The following is a 19,676-nucleotide window of genomic DNA, read 5'->3' on the forward strand; positions in this document are numbered from 1 at the left end:
AAAACACAAGCAATCACCTTCTATAGAAAACTAAAGAAGCAAAGAAAAATCTAGAAAAATAAATCTATCACTTGGAAACACAACCATCAACATGAGCAAAAACATCACATTCCTTGGCGTCACTTTCGACACAAAACTAACATGGAAAAACACATAAACAATATACACTCATCAATAAGAAAAGGATTTCATATCTAAAGACTATAACTGGTAAACAATCAAAATGCGCACCGAACACCATTATACAAATATATAAGGCTTACATCCGTCCACTAATAGAGTACGGATGTCAAGTAACATACAACATGTCAAACAACACACTCCAAAAAAAATCCAAGTGCAACAAAACAAAATATTAAAATCCGCATTCAGTTTACCATCTTTTACACCAACAAATTATCTACACCAAATTAGTAATTTACCAACTATAAGAGATAGAATAACAGAACTTTCTATGAAATATTATCGAAAAGCAGAAAACAGAAACAAACTAACGGCATCACTACACAAATTATCAAGTGCACCAACAAAATACATATCACCATACAACATATTTCAAGAATCACAATCCACTCAACAAAGGGTCTAAATACATAAAAACTATGTTATTAACATGAATTCCTTTTTTTTCAGGTACAGGGCACACGACAGGCAAAACTTTCGGCGCCTGTCGTGTGAAAGTGGGTTTTCTCGGGTACTCCCGTTTCCCCACATCAAAATCTTCAGGCATTGGATTTCTAGATCCCAGCCCAGGCAACCTTTTGCCAGACCCAGAATCGGGCCGTTTGATTTGATCTGAACTTGAATGAATTACATTCATGTTCACATCTACCCAACTTTTTTCTTTTCGAGACAGGTCCCGACCTTTCCTTCTTTCCACTGCTACCTTTGCCTCCACCCAAAAGACCATTTAGTGAGACATTCCCCACCCAAAAAAGTCAAGAATAATAACGATAATTAATTTATTAAAAATAATAATAATAAAAAAAAAAACCACCACTTAATCCTAATAACAATTCACGAAAGGGGACGAAGAGGAACTACAAAGTTCCTGAACACCCCAGTTGGAGAGAGAACTCTTCGGATTTCTCTCTCTCTAAACTGAACCCCTGCCACGTTAGTTTAGTTTAGTTTTAGGTCGCCGTCAAGCAGAGCAGACGTGCAAGTCAAGAGCTGCGAGACAAATACATTGAAGACTAAGTATCCGGTGAAGTGCATAAAGTTTTACTCAAAAAGGTTAGCCATTAGTCCTTATCAGGACTAGTAAAACAATATGAAGCGAAGGAAGATAGCAACAAGATCCAACGGAAAAGCCCTTTCGAACGAAGAGATTATGGAGATGCTGAACAAAGCAATCGAAGGACCAGCCTCTGAATCACTGAGTAGTTCAACTGAGAGTTCCGAAAGTGAACACTCAGGAGCTGAAGAATCACCAAGACCAGAATTTCAGGAAACAAACGAGACATCAAACAAGAGGAGTCTGAAGAAGAAGAAGAAAAAGGACATGGTAAGTATAGTTTCTGACTATTCTATTAACCCCAACCTTAACGACGCTACTAATAGTACTAAAAATCAAAGTATTAGTAACATAACCCATGTTAACGACGACAAAGCCACTTGCTCTAACGAAAATAACTTGAATACTAACAACACCACCATCGCCACTAATTCTAAGAACACCATCACTGTCACACAAATACACAATTCTCCTAACTACAGAATCCCAACTCTGTTCATCGAAGGAGTAAACAACACAACACGCATTCCACAGATTGTCAAACAACTGAGGGCCTATTACCCGGGCATTCAGTTTAAAGACATCAAACGTCTTCCTAACGGAAGAGTCATGCTTAAATGTTCCGAAGCGCAAGAGTTTGCGCATATTTTGGCCCACTGGCCCAAGGATGCCTTCGGTGTTCAAGCCACTATCACTACTCCAAAAACCAACACACCAAAACTAACAGTCATAATCAGAGGTGTCGATTTCGACATTGAAGATCATGAAATCACTGACGAATTAACAACTCAAGGCTTTGACATTGCATCATCAAACAGAATTATCTCATTCAGAACGAAACAAAAAACGCCACTGATCAAGGTAACCGTCAACAAAAAAGACGATCAGGAAAAATTATTAAAAAACGGTTGCTTTTTATTTTTCAAAAGACACACGACCGAACCGGAAAAAACACACCAAAAACCAATTATCCAATGTTACAAATGTCAACGGTTCGGACACACAAAAACTAATTGTATGGCCAAGGACAGATGTGTTAGATGTGGCGGATCTCACGAGGTCGCTCAGTGTCCTAACGAGCGTAACCAAGTTAGATGCGCTAACTGTCAGGGCCCTCACGCAGCCAGTTACAAAGGCTGCCCCAAATACACCCAAATACGCAACAGATTCCTTTTCAAAACCACGAACAACAATAATCAAACCCCCGGCTACCAAAACAACACCAAACAACCTTTACTACCAACTCCAACCGACTCGCAAATTAAACACACACAACCTCAACCAACACGTACTTACGCGGACGTAACACGCCCGAAAACAACACAAGCATTCAACCCCACAGATTTCACCACAAACTTGCTAGCAATGCTGATAGAATTGAGTGATCTCCCCTCATTCGAATCGAGGCACGAGTCACTCAAGGTTGTTTGTAACCTTGCAAGTCATTATTTTAACCTTCCTCACCTCAAACCACACCATCTTTCACTCAAAATTCACGCAAGGGAAATAAAACAACACAATGATACAACACATTAAAATCTTACACATCAACTGCCAAGGAAATCTCAAAGACAAAAGGATAGAAATATACAACATAAACAAACATATAAACGCCAACATAATCATCGTTTCAGAAACACTTTAAATAGAGAAACAAAACACCACAATCCCCGGATTCATCACACACAGCATACCTCACTCAGAAAACAACAGAGGTATAATAGCTTACTTTAGTACGAAAATATCGCATCTAATCTCGATAGAAGATTCATTTAAGTCTGACATTAATGAGACCATTTTTTGTAATATACACTTTAACAACCGGTTAACTATTCCGATTCTAGCCATATATTGCTCACCAACCAAAGACATCGACATTAACTTCCTTCAAAAATGTGTTAATCGTAAACCAAAACCAATTATTATTGGAGATTTTAATTCACCGCACACAGAATTAAGGGGTAACAGAGACACACGCAGAGGATCGTGCATAAAAAATTTTATCTCTAGCAATAAAATGCACTTAATTAATGACAATACACCTACACACTTCTCAGCCGCTAACGGCTCATACGATGTACTCGATTTCATCATTGCACCCAAGGACATGGTTAACAGAATATCTAACTTTAAAGTGCATGATGAAATCACCAGTGACCACTTCCCCATGTCATGTATGATTCACCCGCGCCACCCTGCTGTGGCGTACGTGACTCCTTCCGCATACACCTACACTGAAACAGACTGGCTCACTTTTAATGCCTCTCTGGACTCATACCTACCCCATCCAATCGAACATGTAAATAACAAAGCAGAACTAGACAACTATGTTGATCAAATTACAGAAGCCATAAAAAAACACAATTCTAAATCGAAAAGAAAACAATCGCTTATTCAATGGACTCTAACACCAGAAATTCACGCACTAATAATCAAACGCAGACAATTAAGACGAACACACTACATCACACGCGATCCACACATTAAAACAGAAATCAATAGAACAAATACAAAAATTAAACAAGAAATTAAAAAGTCAGAGAAAACAATTGGCATAACTTCTGCAAAAACTTAGAAAAACCAAGAACAATCCAAAAGAATTCTGGAAAAAATTCAAGAGTATTGCTTCAGACAAAAACACACATCACACACAACAATAAAATCGCAAGGACGGACGAAGAGAAAGCTGACTTATTAGCTGACTATTACAAATCCGCTTTTAGCGATTTAAACTCAGTAGATTTCGACACACAACACCAACACCATGTCAACAACTACATAAATACAAACCAAGCTTCATTCTCACCAGGATTTCCCGGAGAGACACTAGAAGCATACTCAAATTCAATCAATAGAAAAATAACCATATCCGAACTAAAGATTAATATCAAAACATGAAGAACACTTCCCCGGACATGACCAAATACCAAATATTATTCTCAAAAAAGTTCCACTCTCCTACTACAACACCTCACAAACATCATGAACATTTCACTAGCGACCGGGTATTACCCTGACACGTGGAAAAAGCCATCATAACAACGATCCCCAAGAAACAAACTAACAGAACAAATCCAGATAATTTCCGCCCCATCAGTCTGTTAAGCTGCCTTGGCAAACTGATGAAGAGAATTATCTCCAACCGTCTCCTCCATTTTTGCGAATCAAACAACATCCTTCCAGAATCTCAAAATGCCTCCAGAAAAATAGACAAACAACAGATCACCTCACACGACTCACCGAATCAATCTACAAAGCTTACAACAACAATCAAGTAACCATCGGGGTATTCCTAGATGTCAAAAGCATTCGACAGCGTTTGGCACAACGCCATCATATACAAACTAAATCACCTACAAATAAATCCTACGATAGTCAAATGGATTTCAAATTTTTAACCAATAGAACAGCACAAGTAAAAGTCAATAAAACCATATCAAAATTATTTAATATAACGGCAGGAGTGCCCCAAGGATCAGTCCTCTCCACTTCTATACATAATTTTCGTCAGTGACATACCTTTTCCAAATCTAACATACACACACAATTCACAATACGCAGACGACATCGCAATCTGGAGCACATCCAGAAACCCAGTAATGGCCATGTCTCGCGTACAAGAATCACTAAACAACGTCTCAACATGGAGCAACAAGTGGAGGGTCGTGTTAAATCCGACAAAAACACAAGCAATCACCTTCTACAGAAAACTAAAGAAGCAAAGAAAAATCTAGAAAAATAAAACTATCACTTGAAAACACAACCATTAACATGAGCAAAAACATCACATTCCTTGGCGTCACTTTCGACACAAAACTAACATGGAAAAACACATAAACAATATACACTCATCAATCAGAAAAGGATTTCATATCTAAAGACTATAACTGGTAAACAATCGAAATGCGCACCGAACACCATTATACAAATATACAAGGCTTACATCCGTCCACTAATAGAGTACGGATGTCAAGTAACATACAATATGTCAAACAACACACTCCAAAAAATCCAAGTACAACAAAACAAAATATTAAAATCCGCATTCAGTTTACCATCTTTTACGCCAACAAATTATCTACACCAAATTAGTAATTTACCAACTATAAGAGATAGAATAACAGAACTTTCTCTCAAATATTATCTAAAAGCAGAAAATAGAAACAAACTAACGGCATCACTACACAAATTATCAAGTGCACCAACAAAATACATATCACCTTACAACATATTTCAAGAATCACAATCCACTCAACAAAGAATCTAAATAAATAAAATCTATGTTATTAACATGAATTCCTTTTTTTCAGGTACAGGGCACACGACAGGCAAAACTTTCGGCGCCTGTCGTGTGAAAGTGGGTTTTCTCAGGGCACTCCCGTTTCCCCCCACATCAAATTCTTCAGGCATTAGATTTCTAGATCCCAGCCTAGGCAACCTTTTTGCCAGACCCAGAATCGGGCCGTTTGATTTGATCTGAATTTGAATGAATTACATTCACATCTGCCCAACTTTTTTCCTTTCGGGACAGGTCCCGGCCTTTCTTTCCTCTGCTGCCTTTGCCTCCACCCAAAAGAACATTTAGTGAGACATTCTCCACCCAAAAAGTCAAGAATAATAACGATAATTAATTTATTAAAATAATAATAAAAAAAACACCACTTAATCTTAATAACAATCCACGAAAGGGGACGAAGAGGAACTACAAAGTTCCTGAACACCCCAGTTGGGGAGAGAACTCTTCTGATTTCTCTCTCTCTAAACTGAACCCCTGCCACGGTAGTTTAGTTTAGTAACGATATGTAATTTTTCTACTTAAATAGTAAATATTAAGGTTTCAAAACAAAATGTCGCCGCATTTTTTACATTAACAAATCATGAAATAAAAAATAACGATGGATCAAAAGGAAATGACGCAATTCTCTGGCGGAAATGTTCTACGCATTTGTTGAGATTGAACTGATAATGGGTTTAATACTTTTTTTTTCTCTCTCTCTCTTTCTCTCGTATATTCATAACTGTGCTCGATAACTTAGCTACCACGTTATTACGTTTCTTTACGGTGTACCTACAGCTATGTGAGCGTTATAGGGCCTGAAGTATCTTCAAGAAAGTTTACTTTCCGCTCTCGGTGCTTGGTGACACACTTCAGTTTTATAATAGTTATAATATATGTATAGTTATTGTTTTTTCACGCGTCAGGCTTACGAACAGAGATTAAGTCTTGTTTTTGTGTGTATACCTACAACTATTTGGACTATATTCTGTAGCTATCTCATACCCAAGTTTGTTCCTTAATTTATGTATCTTTTTATATTTGTTTTGTTAATGTGAACAAAGAGCTATCTATGCTCTTCCCTCCACGAGAATCGAAACCCAGTTTCTAGCAGTATAGGTCCGCAGACTTTTTTTACGTCCGACGCTGTTAAAAATGTCTTTGTTGTGTAAAAAGTCAACACATAACACATTCGCGTTACACATTTATATATGTCATTCAAGCAAAATGCTTCATCACGGCTAAAATAAAGTATAATAGAAAACGTCTGTGTTTGGGTGTAATTAATTTATGATTTGTGTATTTTTGTTTTGCAAGAGAATGATCTTTTATAGTATCTAACACTCCATCTGGAAACCCTCAAGCTTATTGCAGAGTCACTAGAGGGCTTAATACATTGTTTGTTTGTTTTGTGTTTTGAATTTCGCACAAAGCTACTCGAGAGCTATCTGTGCTAGCCGCCCTCATTTAGCAGTGTAACACTAGAGGGAAGGCAGCTAGTCATCATCACCACCCACCGCCAACTCTTGGGCTACTCGTTTACCAACGAACAGTGGGATTGACCGTCACATTATAACGCCCCCACGGCTAAAAGGGGCGAACATGTTTGACGCGACGGGGATGCGAACCCGCGACCCTCAGATTACGAGTCGCACGTCTTAACACGCTTGGCCATGCCGGGCCCAGCTTAATACATAACGCAGAATCTTGTAAAATTATAAAGAGTGGATCTCGCAGAATAATTAAGTTTCAATTGCATAACTAACCACCATTCACTACATATTTTCTCTTTCGTTATAAACACCGATGATAAGGTGGTTTGTTTATTTTAGAATTTCGCGCAAAGCTACATGAGGACAACCTGCTCTAGCCGTTCCTGACTCAGCAATGTAAGACCAGAGGGAAGGCAACTAGTTATCACCACCTGCCGCCAACTCCTGAGCTATTCTTAACAATGAATAGTGGGATCGGTCGTAATATATTATACCGTGCCCACGGCTGAAAGGGCGAGCATGTTTGACCTGGCGGGGATTTGAACACGCGACCCTAAGACTACGAGTCAAGGGCCTTAACCACATGGCCATGCCGGGCAAGATGCGAGTTAATAGATTATTGTTGATAGTTAGTTGTGTGTCCAAACACACAAATATTATCCACCTACTACAGGATTTAAAAGTACAAAATATATTATGAAAGTGAAACTACTTGTTCATTAATACAGAGGTGAATATGGGAAATATCCCAAGTGAGATTACAGACCAGAAAGAGAAGAAATAAATTTGCTGCACAAGATACATGTATCGTTAAGATGTTTACTTTATTCTCACGTGACGACACAACTGGTTTACTGCTCAAACATGGCACGCGACTTGTCATATTCCTTTGTTGCATACAACCAGCCACTTACTACACTCACATACGTGTACGTGCGTTTACACACGTATATAAAATACCTAAAAGTATTACCGAAGAACATCACGTAGTAAATCTTTTACACCTGAACGGAGTTCAGAATGTAACTCACGTGTAACCCTACACGTGCATCATATATGGATCAAGTAATATTTTTCATTCATTGTAAGAGAAACGCTCATCTTGTTTCAACATACTCTAAGCGACGCCATTTACAACGGTTAATTCAATATTGATGTTAACACTGAGAATACGTATGAGGAGTCAGAATGGATCGCCATATCTTTTAACATCGTATAACACTGTTCAAAGGTTTAATAGTGTTGTCTAAATGTCCTGAACCTTTGAATACTTTGTTAGCGTTGTCCAAATGTTTCAACTTCGAATTCTGTATTAGCCTTGTTCAATTCTGAGTTGGCTTCTCCAAATATTAACTTTGTTCAAATCTGTGTTGAAAATGGGTAACAAACATTTGCTAAGGTTGACCAACTTGTTCCACGAGTATTAACTTAGATCGTGTGTTTGTTAACTGATTTAATATACACAATACCGTTACACAGCCGACATTACTTTTAAGGTTTTATCTCTTTTGGCTAACCACCACTTAACACTTCATACTTGATGTATCACAAACAAACAGCACCAACACACAAATGATCCTTTCAAAAGTTACAAAAGACTAAGCTAGCTGTAGCGCAGGCATTAACGAATACATACGCGCTCTTTGCGTTTTTCGCACACGGGAAACATAATGGTTGAATATACAAATCAATATTTACAGTCACTTTGCCTTTGAAACCAGTAAATCTGTCGGCAATGTGTAATGAATGTGACACTTAACCACAAGACTCGCATAAAGTTAATACAATCTGCACCAGACAATCTAGTAGTGTGCATTTTAAATTAAAGTACTGCTATTCTCATATATGTTGGAAAATTGAGAAAGTAAAAGGGCGAACAGACCAGAGTATGTTGAAGTTAAAGTAGCTGGTTTTATTGTGTGTGTGAACCACAAGCAGACTAAACAATGAAACCGCCTTTAATGGATGTTTACCAATAGTTGAAATGTTACCGAGTTTCTATCAGGGCTAACAGCACACAGCCATCAAACAACTTTACCCACACCCAACATTTGGGCTACTCCTGTCTGATCGAATAGAGGAATTTTACTGTTAATCATGGAATCTTGGAGAAAAAACAATGGCTTCAAAGAGCGGAGCACTTTTTATGGGCGACAGTTCGCGAACCATATGTACATGGATTCATAGTGCGGTTACTCTAATCACTAGATCGTAAATGAAATTGTTTGACTTTGTGTAGCAAAACCTATTGATGAGAACGTCTACACTGTTTTTACGAAACACCACAGCAATACCGGGAAATATATCTTAGTTTGGTGTATTAAAATCTGTTCTCGTTCACAGTGTATTACCCAACATCATAAGAATACTCAAACTAGTGTATTTCAAGTGACTATCAAAATTTATTCATGAAAGCGTCCATGGTGCATCTACTAGTACAGCACGCATATAACAAAAACCTTAAAGTCTAGAACACCCCTCGTGCGGAGTGTTTCTTTTTCTAAACGCTCTCTCGTAAAAAAATTAAACATGATACTTCATGTATTGATTGTCTTGCTCTATAATCTATTGTAAGGTAATCAAGCACCTCAATAACATCAAGAAATGCAAAAAATAAAATAAAGATTTTAAGAAGTTATTTGCCATGGATGTGATGTTCTGAGAAACGATGATGCTACAGCCAGAAATAGAATCAGTTGAGCATAATAAACACAGGAACATAATGAGCACAGAAAGAAAAATCAATGGTCCCCGTTTTGATCTACAAGCTATAATAAAACCCCAACATACCTACCTATATTTTGTGAATCACAGTATCAGAAGTATCAAGGCTGATAAATATTTCAGTCAGTATTTGCTGTCCGCCAAGAAAAGGAATTTGAACATTGTTACATAGAAATAACCACTTTTATAACTTATCTTACATAAGCTTATCCTTGTTCAAAATTCATGATAAAGCATAAACCAGCTTCAGATTTTTGTATTCCTTGTTTATAGTAAATAATAATAATGATAATGAAACTTTATGGACAGGAATGTTGCGAGGGGATGTTGTTTGTATACCTTCTAAAGTTTTGATGTGAAAAAAAGAACAGACACACGAAACTACCTCGTTACTAACCACAGACGGTTACACCACCTACATATCTATGCTGATATACTAAAAGTTCTTGAAAAATAAAACAATAAAAATACTGTTGCTTGTATATTATAACTATCAACAAATGTACAGAAACCCGGTTACTACAAAAGAATGTTTTGATTACAACACCTATCTATTTTACTGAAGAGTTATGTTTTACAATAAAAACACACACACGTGAGCTCATTAAAACATACCGACTCAAAAGTTAAGAATTAAAAGCTAGATAAGTGACGGATGTTAAACGGTAAACATATATGCACTAAACCACATCTCATTAAACAAAGGTTAATATCTTCTGTTACTTACAATATTCAGTGTGATTAGATAGTGCAGATAGAAAAACGATATGAACAAAAACTGACACAATAATCGACTAATTATCGTAAGCTAATTTACATATAATTCACAAGGCAGTATATAAAAACTTACAGTAGTGTACACACATATACGGGACTTGAGAGAAACTTACCACATAAACAGGCACATACGTATGCGAACAACAGAGGCGTTGGTATCCAAGATGAAGTGAGTATGGAGTTTTAAAAAACTACTTTCCACATGTGCCGATCAAGGGGTGAAAGGTTATTTACTTGCTCTTGTAGAAAATAATAAAATATTTGTGACTCTTACAACTTATGAAATCAGTATTCATATAATTGGTTTACTGAATTTTACCCAAAGCTAAATACTAGAGGGCTATCTGCGCTAACCGTCCTTAACTTTGAAATAACAGACCAGAAAGAAGGCAGTGGTTCAATACTGCTCACTGCAGCTCTTGAGCTACTCTTTCATGAACGAATAATGGGACTGACTGTCACGTTACAACGGTAGACGGCTGAAAGGATGAACATGTTTGGTGACGGAATGTTCAAAGAGTAACCCAAATGTGATTTAACAAAACTACAGGAACGATAGCAAATCAAAAGCTAAATCCGAGTTATTTTATACAAGTTTATACGAAATTAATCAATACAACCAATAAAATTTTCAGATCGACGTTCATTATTGCCTCATATACACTGAAGACCATAAAATTCGTTTCAAAACTTATATAAAATGTTGCGTACGTTCACTAGTACTGACGTCACATATCAGATGAGAAGCTTGCTTTCAGCACTGATTCAGACACACGTTGTTTACATGACATTAGCAAAGGTTAAGTACTTCCAGTGACGTTCATGTCCAATGATAACAGGTTCGTAATGAATTACTAACTCACCACATTTGATGATGTACAACAATACGTAACGTTTTAGCGTTTCGTTGTAAAAAAAATAAAGTTTACGCACAATGAACCACACGTATGTATTTTCTATTTTCAGAATAAACACAATGCTGTCATCAATCGAACAGTTAGAAATAGCAGAAGAAAAAAAGTCCTACGATAAATGATTAAACAATATTATTTGACTAACTGTAGACTAATATTTTCTGATGATGTTTTCATACAACTTTCTTTAGAGTGAATAAACTTTACTGCTAAAAGAACCTCGCAAATTAAAATTTTTAACAATCACTAGTTTAGTTCAATTAACTGATACCTGATGTAGGCCTATGACTGAAACTAAAACCCAAACAAATCAGAATTTCTAGAATAACAAAACTTATTAACTTTGAACAAAAATTGTTTGAAAATGTCTTTAAATGATGTTCCAATAATATATGTTAACTGGTATGGAATTAATTCAGTGAAGACGATAGAGAAAAAAACAAACATCGTCTTGTAAAAACATTCGGATAATACGACGTAACTTATTTGTTCAAAAATATTTAAATGAAATGTATTCATGTGATGCGAATTAACCAAAAATTAATTAACAGCCTTCAATCATGTATTCACAGCCTGATGTAGATGTTGTTAATATATTTTAAAAAAAGTTTGTGGTTTACAGATTAACAACTATTGGCCGTTGATTGTTTTCCAATAGTATTATGAAACCTCTACAAACATTATGTAACATATGGCTGAACATGCTATGTACAGTAGTACAAGGTCCACACGAGTACTTGATTATAAGAAACACCAAATTACAACTCTGACAGCACTGGTTATCAGATAATATACTGTACACTGCAAGTACTGTCTATTAGAAGAGCCGTCCTGTAATTTCAACCACATTAATTCGAAGATTAGGTTTACTTGTAGCTCTATTTACCAAGAGATTAGTCTTAAATCTGGCTCATCAGTTTCTATTATATGTAACAACCAATTTCTTATCGAAGGCTTTCATATTGACATGTGTATATATATATAGATATATATATGCTACAATAAACATTCCATGAACAGATTTAAGTATTCCAGCCAAACGAACTTTGAGATTCTCTGTCAGAAGACCCAACTTGTAAGATAAAACATGCAATTTTTCGGTTATTTCTACACATAAGCTATTCAACATACTGGGAAAGCAACGAATAACCAATAAACACTCAAGATCTGCATACATCAATTTCATGGTAACTGGTGTTTTAGACTTAAGGTTCGCAGCTAAAGCTTCAAAGAGCTTCCTTCACTACGCAATATTCAGAGTTGCGTTGTGAAGCAAACCAAAATGTTTATACACTAGAAACTTTGGCTACAGTTAGTGTGTTATGGCTAAAGTTCCTGTAAGTATCACCACAATCAGATAGAACTACGAAGTCCTCATTCCTGTATCACCACAATCACATAGAACTACGAAGTCCTCATTCCTGTATCACCACAATCACATAGAACTCGAAGCCCTCATCCCTGTATCACCACAATCAGATAGAACTGCGAAGCCCTCAATGACGAATATGTTCGATTAGACTTTTCAAAACAAGCTCAAACAATTGTACAATTTAAATTGAAAGTTTAAACGTGCTCAGTGATGAAACTAACATGTGGAAAGAGGAAAGCTCCATTTTTACACGTTTTATTTATTTCTCTCAATTTTTAATTTGTATAAATACTGATAAACACATGTCTCTTTCTTTGTAAAACAACAAGTGATCTATAAGCCAAGACAGAAAAGTACGGGACGCACTTTTCGTGTCAATTTTATACCCCGAATACGTGTTAATTTAAAACCAAACTCACGATCTACAAATACTATAGTTACTGCGTGTTTTAAGCCTAAATTAAATTGTAAGGGAAACAATGATGACAAATTACAATAATTCGACACATGAAACTCACAATTAAAATTAACTTTCTTTAGGTACACGTTTCACAGCTGTGAACCAAGCTGTTCCTTCACCCAGTCGAATCTTTCACCACGTGGCTTTCCATATCTTATATCTAACACAAGACCACATCAATTATTATCTGTAAAACTCGCGTAGTCGGAGAACACGAGAGGATGAAAAGAACCATTCGACTAAAGAAGCTAGAGTTCAAATTGAGGGACATCATGTGGACACACGTGTTTAGATTGAGGGACATCATGTGGACACACGTTTTATCACAAAACTCTTTTTATAAATCTCTCAGGTACAAATATTTAAGTCGTTCTAATTGTGGACAACCCACATTCCAACAGTAGCAAAAAGAAAATAAAGTTTTCTTGTACAATGAAACTGATTCGAAACTCAAGGTAACGGAAATATTTCTAAGTAGAAAATAGTAATGTATTTATGGCTGATATACACCACACAAACCCTTTCCAGCTCAACGTGAGTGTTATTTACATATCACAGTGGTAAACTTTACCAAAGTCAAGCACAGAACGCTAGATGTTATTCGTCATCCATTGGTAACACTAGCCCCAGCTGGGCCATTTACCTGCGGTGCTCTTAACATTCACCAAACAAACCCTCGCTCAACAAGAAAGCCACACCCGAGTTAAGAACTGGAAGGTCGCTATTAGTACTAGCTTTGCGTGTAGAATTAAAAGCAACACGCCCGTGAATGCTAGCAGACTGTAGCAATGGTTTGTCTTATACTAGCGTGATGATAAATGCCGTCGAGCCACAATCAATGAGGCAGGCGAGTTGATGAAAGAATGTGGGGGTGAGGATCTGACACTCGAAGGCAGAACAACCCGAACCCTCGAATCCACCGACAACTCAGTGCATGTCAGTACACTCGCTGATTTTTATCATTAATTCTCTGCCACAAGCAATATTGCTGGCGTCCTCGCACGCGAACTGACAAGAGTCAGGGACTGGACAATAGTTTCAGCTTGCCCACTGCAAACAGCCACATGTCGGTTTTCCCAGCCATGCTGTGTAATTAACTCGCGCACGTCAAAAAACACTTCAGATGTTCTGTGTGTTTGTCCTGGATCGGGAGATGCACACGTGACCCATTTTATTCAGTTCGTTCTCCCATAACAGATGAGATGAGGTTTCCTCCGAGCCATTATTGCTATCTTGGTTACTGTCACGTTAACAATGTGTACCAAAACGTTTTGACGTGAACCGACCAAATCCACAACCAGATAGTACTGCTAATATTTGAAGCGCTAGTAATCACTCACTATAGCAATAAGGAAAAACTTCCGCTATTGAAGGAATGACAAGTATACATCCACTGTTAAAGAAATTACAGCGTATAATTCATTTTACGAAATGTTCACAATACCTTTAGCAGTACTGAGTGGCCTCTAAGCTTTAAAACAGGCAACATTAAGCACTGCTGTCACTGACTAAACGAATACAGTACCCATACTTACTACATAATTTACATTAAAATAACAGTAAACATCTGCAGATGTGTTGCCTGCAGAAAACAGCGTTATGTACATAACTTCACGCTCATATTTTTCCAACTATAAACATTAAATATTTGTGCACGTACAAGATACGTCATGATTTTATCAGAAGTTACAACTTTTACACTTAGGAAGAATATTGTGTTTTAAAACAGTCACGACGTTCCGATCACCTGTGTGCTTGAGGATGATTTTTTTATTTACTCTTCTTTACTGTAAAAGCTCTAACTTACAATAAGTCATAACTGTGTTCAGGAGTCTATCTCATGCGATAGGTTTTTGTAACAACACAAGAAAACAGGACTATTGTAGGAGCTGCCGCCATACGAGATTTCTTTTTAACAATGTAAACGCAGGATTATTATACAAACTCCTGATGTTTGTTTTTTGTTGTTGTTTTTTTTACTTTCGCGCAAAGCTACAAAAAGACTATCTGCGCTTGCTGTCCCTAATTTAGCAGTGTAAGATTACAGGGAAGGCAGTTAGTCATCACCACCCACCGCCAACACTTGGGCTACTCTTTTACCAACGAATAGTGGGATTGACCGTCACATTATAACGCCCCAAAGGCTGAAAGGGCGAGCATATTTGGTGCGACGGGGATTCGAACCTGCGACCCTAGCATTACGAGTCGAATGCCTTAACCCTCATGGCCATGCTGGGACACAAACTGCTGATGTACGAGTTGTTTTTTATTTTTTTGTGATAATATAAGAGAATAGGACTACTGTATGAATTAATAATACTCATATTTTGGAAAACAGAAGATATTTTGTTATAAGATACGTCGAATAACGAAAACCTTACAAGGTTAAGAGTAACAAAACAGAACAGTGTTGTGATAAAGTTCTTTAAGAATGGGTTGTGTGTTTATTGTTTGCATCCGCTTTATTTACATAGAAATGCAAGAAAATACGACTAAAAACGTATATGCTGATTCACAGAAATCTTGAAAGTGTGTACAAAATAATGCAGCTTTAAACGCCACGTTTATTTTCAGTAGCGCTTTCGTGTGATACAAGTAAGTCATACAAGAAAAGTCGATGTACAAGCGTCAAACTAAACAGATTTAAAAGTAAGAAACATTATACGGAATTAAAATCCACCAATGTTCGTGTTACCAAAGTAGCGCTTGAAACACCGGTTTCTAATGTAACAGCAGGTGTATAATATACGTAAGTTTGAATACAGCCATAAATGAGAATGAAATTATTTAATAAAGTTATTCGCTAATTTTGTTACTCATAATTTAGATTTCATCCTGAAAAGTTATTATACCTCACAGTATTCTCAAGGAGAGGGTTTTATAATACATACATTACGCTATAATGAAAACATTCAGCAAGAAAAACAAGAAAAACCAAAAAAAAATGAGCTCAATATACAGAATATACTGTTTGGAAGACTTATAGCAGAAGAGCTCACTTGTCATAAATGATTGTGAACCATTTTCACATATAAACAGCATACCACTTCAAAGTGATTCCTGAACTTGGTTTTTACATTGATGATACTGGTTCACATTACTACAGAATGATAAAATAGAAGGCAAAATATCATCTTGATCTGTATTGTAACTGTCATCATTTGGATGGATATACAACTTTAGAACACAGATGCTAAGTATCAAGAAGACACACAATGACTGTACAAGAGAAACAGCTTTGTTCTGGAAAACATTTGTGTGGTACACAAAAAGCGAGTAGATTAGTAATGAATACACATAAGACTGTGTGTGAATAATTAATATAACCACAAATACAGCATGACAATTACTAATGCATTTCTTATCACATCATATATTTGCATCACCTACTAAGCAGCACACACTTCTCAAATGCATAGAAAATATTTGCTTAGTAAAAACATACCCAGAGAGAATTTGTTTTTAACAACTGGTGTTCTAAAGAATATACCAATACAGAATTCACACGTTATAAAAGAAAACACAGTACACAATTCATACATGTTCTAAAGCAGAACCCAACACAAGGCTGAAGAAATAATGTCAACAAAGACAGGAAAGTATATGTAATGAAGAGTCCTCTAAGTGACGATCACAAAAACATCCTCAAAAACAGTTGGTTTTTACTTGGTTTTCTTAACACATGAATGGATGTTTTAAAATATAGAACTCAGAGAAACCTTGTAGGCATTCCTCACAGCTACATTTCAATATTTCTCAAAAACAGAAAACAAACTAAGAATTTGTGCTTTTTGTTAAGAGTTTTACATTCAATTCTAAAGGCTATTAACATATAGTGGTTAAATTACCTTAAACATTTTCTACTTGAAGTAAAAAAAACCTTTTTCACAATCATAATTATCCTAATAAAACAGTTGAAATACTTCAAAACATTACAAGTCATAGCATAAAATATCTTTTAAAAGTTTTGCACAGAACTTTTAAAGAAACTAATAAAGATCTTTATGTTTTGCATAAGAAACTCTTTATTTAGCAAAAATTTATTCTGAGTAAACAAGTAACTTACAACCTATGAACTAAATGTTCATATATAATCAGTCAAATTATTCACAAGATGGGTGGTTTTAATATCATTTGAATGTTGAAAAGAGGTGAAAATTCTTGTCAAAACTTTGTTCATATTTCTTTTACTTCATTTTTACATGGATAAAACACTATCAAATAATCATAATTGTTCATTATGAAATTAAATAAACCATCAGGAGTAATATAATACCAGGATTTTATTTCTTCCTGAAGTGTTGGGGGAATACTTTCCCCTAAACTCAACTTTCCACCTACATTTTATATATATATATATATTGGCAAATATATGTTGCTTTTTATTTCTAAACAATAATATTTGGTTTGAGAAAGGTATATACCTTTAAAACTGTACTACTTAACTTAGGGGTTTACAAGACAATATTTAAACATATACTTCACCTTTAGCCCTCAAATTACCCACAATGCATTAGTCAACCCCATCTCAAGGAAATATTCTGAAAGAAAACTCCTGCAGTAGAGTTCTTTCACAGAGGTTTATTATCTAGTCTTACTCCTTTGATGTTTAATTAAGTAAGTAATAAAATAAATCACGACTTTTTAATTCAACAGATAACCTACAAGAACTTTCATTTCAATGCAATTTGAACAAAGTTAATTTCCATGTAGTTACAGCGCTATGTCAGGTTTATTGATCTATATGAGGTGCACTTTATTATTTAACAAATATAATATCACACATGGAATGCCTAAGAATTACTTTGTTATTTATATCATAAGATTAAAGGTGCAGAAGTATTGTTAATCTTTAAACATTCTAAAAATGTAGATGAACAATTGAAATTTGAGAAAAGGCACATGAAAATTCAGGTTTTTTTGTTTGATTAATTGAATGTGTTTAGAAAGACAGGTTATGCTATATTTTTTGTACAGATTAATTTTAAAATATCAACTTCATCTTAATAAATTTTACAGAGTCAGTTCTGAGGATAAAATTAAAAAGATGCATGTTATTTCAAAAGGTCTTAAAAACATTTTCTCCATTAAAGCAAATACAAATAAAATAACAACACTATATACAAACAGATCTTTGTTTAAAGTTACAAGAACAATATTATTAAAAGTATTTAAAATATTGAATTATTTCACTTCTTATAAACTTCTTTAACTTTTAAAATAGCTGATCAGTCTTGGAAATAGCTTACTTTTATTCAAAACTAGGGAAGCTTCAATTAAGTGTCTAAACTGAAACAACCCCTTTCCTAATAATACATCAGCAAACGTCTAAATTGAAACCCCTTACTTAACATGTTATATATACATCAGCCATTATTTATTTCTTGATTATTGTACATACAGATCCCATAAAAATGTTAATTCAACTAGTAAAAAATAAGGTAGTTTAAAATCTAATCATAAACCATTATATAATAATATATAATCAAATAATAATTGAGCGTTCTAAGGAACGAGTTTTGAGGTATTTATAAATATGATTATAAATCAAATATATTAATTACGTGGTATGCTTCATTTCTTTTTTCCTCAGTCTGCATTGCAGTGAAAGAACATTTGAAACTATTTTATTTAAAAATGCTCAGAATACAAACGAAAACAAATTAAGATGCACACTTACTTCAGATTAAAATGCTGACAATAGTACAAAGAAAACACACGCTTAATACTCTATGGCGCCATCTTTTATCAATTAGTAGAAAAGCTATATTATGATTACTATAAATTAAAATATCGATTTTAAATAAAACAGTATAGAAACTATATGTTTTAATACTTTATTCTCTTTAACTAAAGGCTTCAAGTCTTCACACGGTATAAGTAACTAACATATAAAGCAAAAGTTCAAACAGTTGAATTAAAGCATTAGAGTAAATACTCAATTATAGAACTTGCTATTTAAATTATATTATAAAACTTAGCCACAGCGTTATTTTGGTATTTTATTCATAACTTTAAAATACGTACGTGAAAAAAACAAACTAACCTTCAGTGGCCGAGGTATCTTCGACGTTGTCAATAATTTTAGTATCTTCCTCGCTAGATGACGCCACACTACGTAAACTGGCCTTAAAAAAAAACAAAAGGAGAAGTTTGCAAAACGAATTCCACAAGTTCGAAAAAAACATATTATAATCTCTATTTTAACTTTCAAAACATGTATAACGAAGATGGGATTTAATATCTCAATTATTTTTCAAAGAACTGAAGTTACAACCGAAATTCCCAAACTGTTTGAAAAGGGTAACAGTAAATTCAACCCTCTGTTCAAATAAAAATCAAATTTGAAACTAATCTGTGGAAACCAGCATAACAGACAAACCATATTAAACAAATTTATATTCACTACGTCTAGTGGAAGTT

The 19,676-nt window shown here is 35.3% G+C and overlaps 1 protein-coding gene and 1 long non-coding RNA gene across 3 annotated transcripts in view; one reads left to right on the forward strand and one right to left on the reverse strand.

Annotated features, from left to right (window-relative positions):
- LOC143246942 (uncharacterized) overlaps window positions 1-19,676 on the forward strand; it is a 268,555-nt gene that overhangs the window by 95,403 nt on the left and 153,476 nt on the right. The gene's annotated exons all lie outside the window — the stretch shown is intronic.
- The window catches only part of LOC143246943 (uncharacterized), a 220,781-nt gene that overhangs the window by 46,978 nt on the left and 154,127 nt on the right, over window positions 1-19,676 (reverse strand). The gene's annotated exons all lie outside the window — the stretch shown is intronic.

This window comes from Tachypleus tridentatus, chromosome 3 (assembly GCF_004210375.1).
Source record: "Tachypleus tridentatus isolate NWPU-2018 chromosome 3, ASM421037v1, whole genome shotgun sequence".
Lineage (NCBI taxonomy): Eukaryota > Metazoa > Arthropoda > Merostomata > Xiphosura > Limulidae > Tachypleus > Tachypleus tridentatus.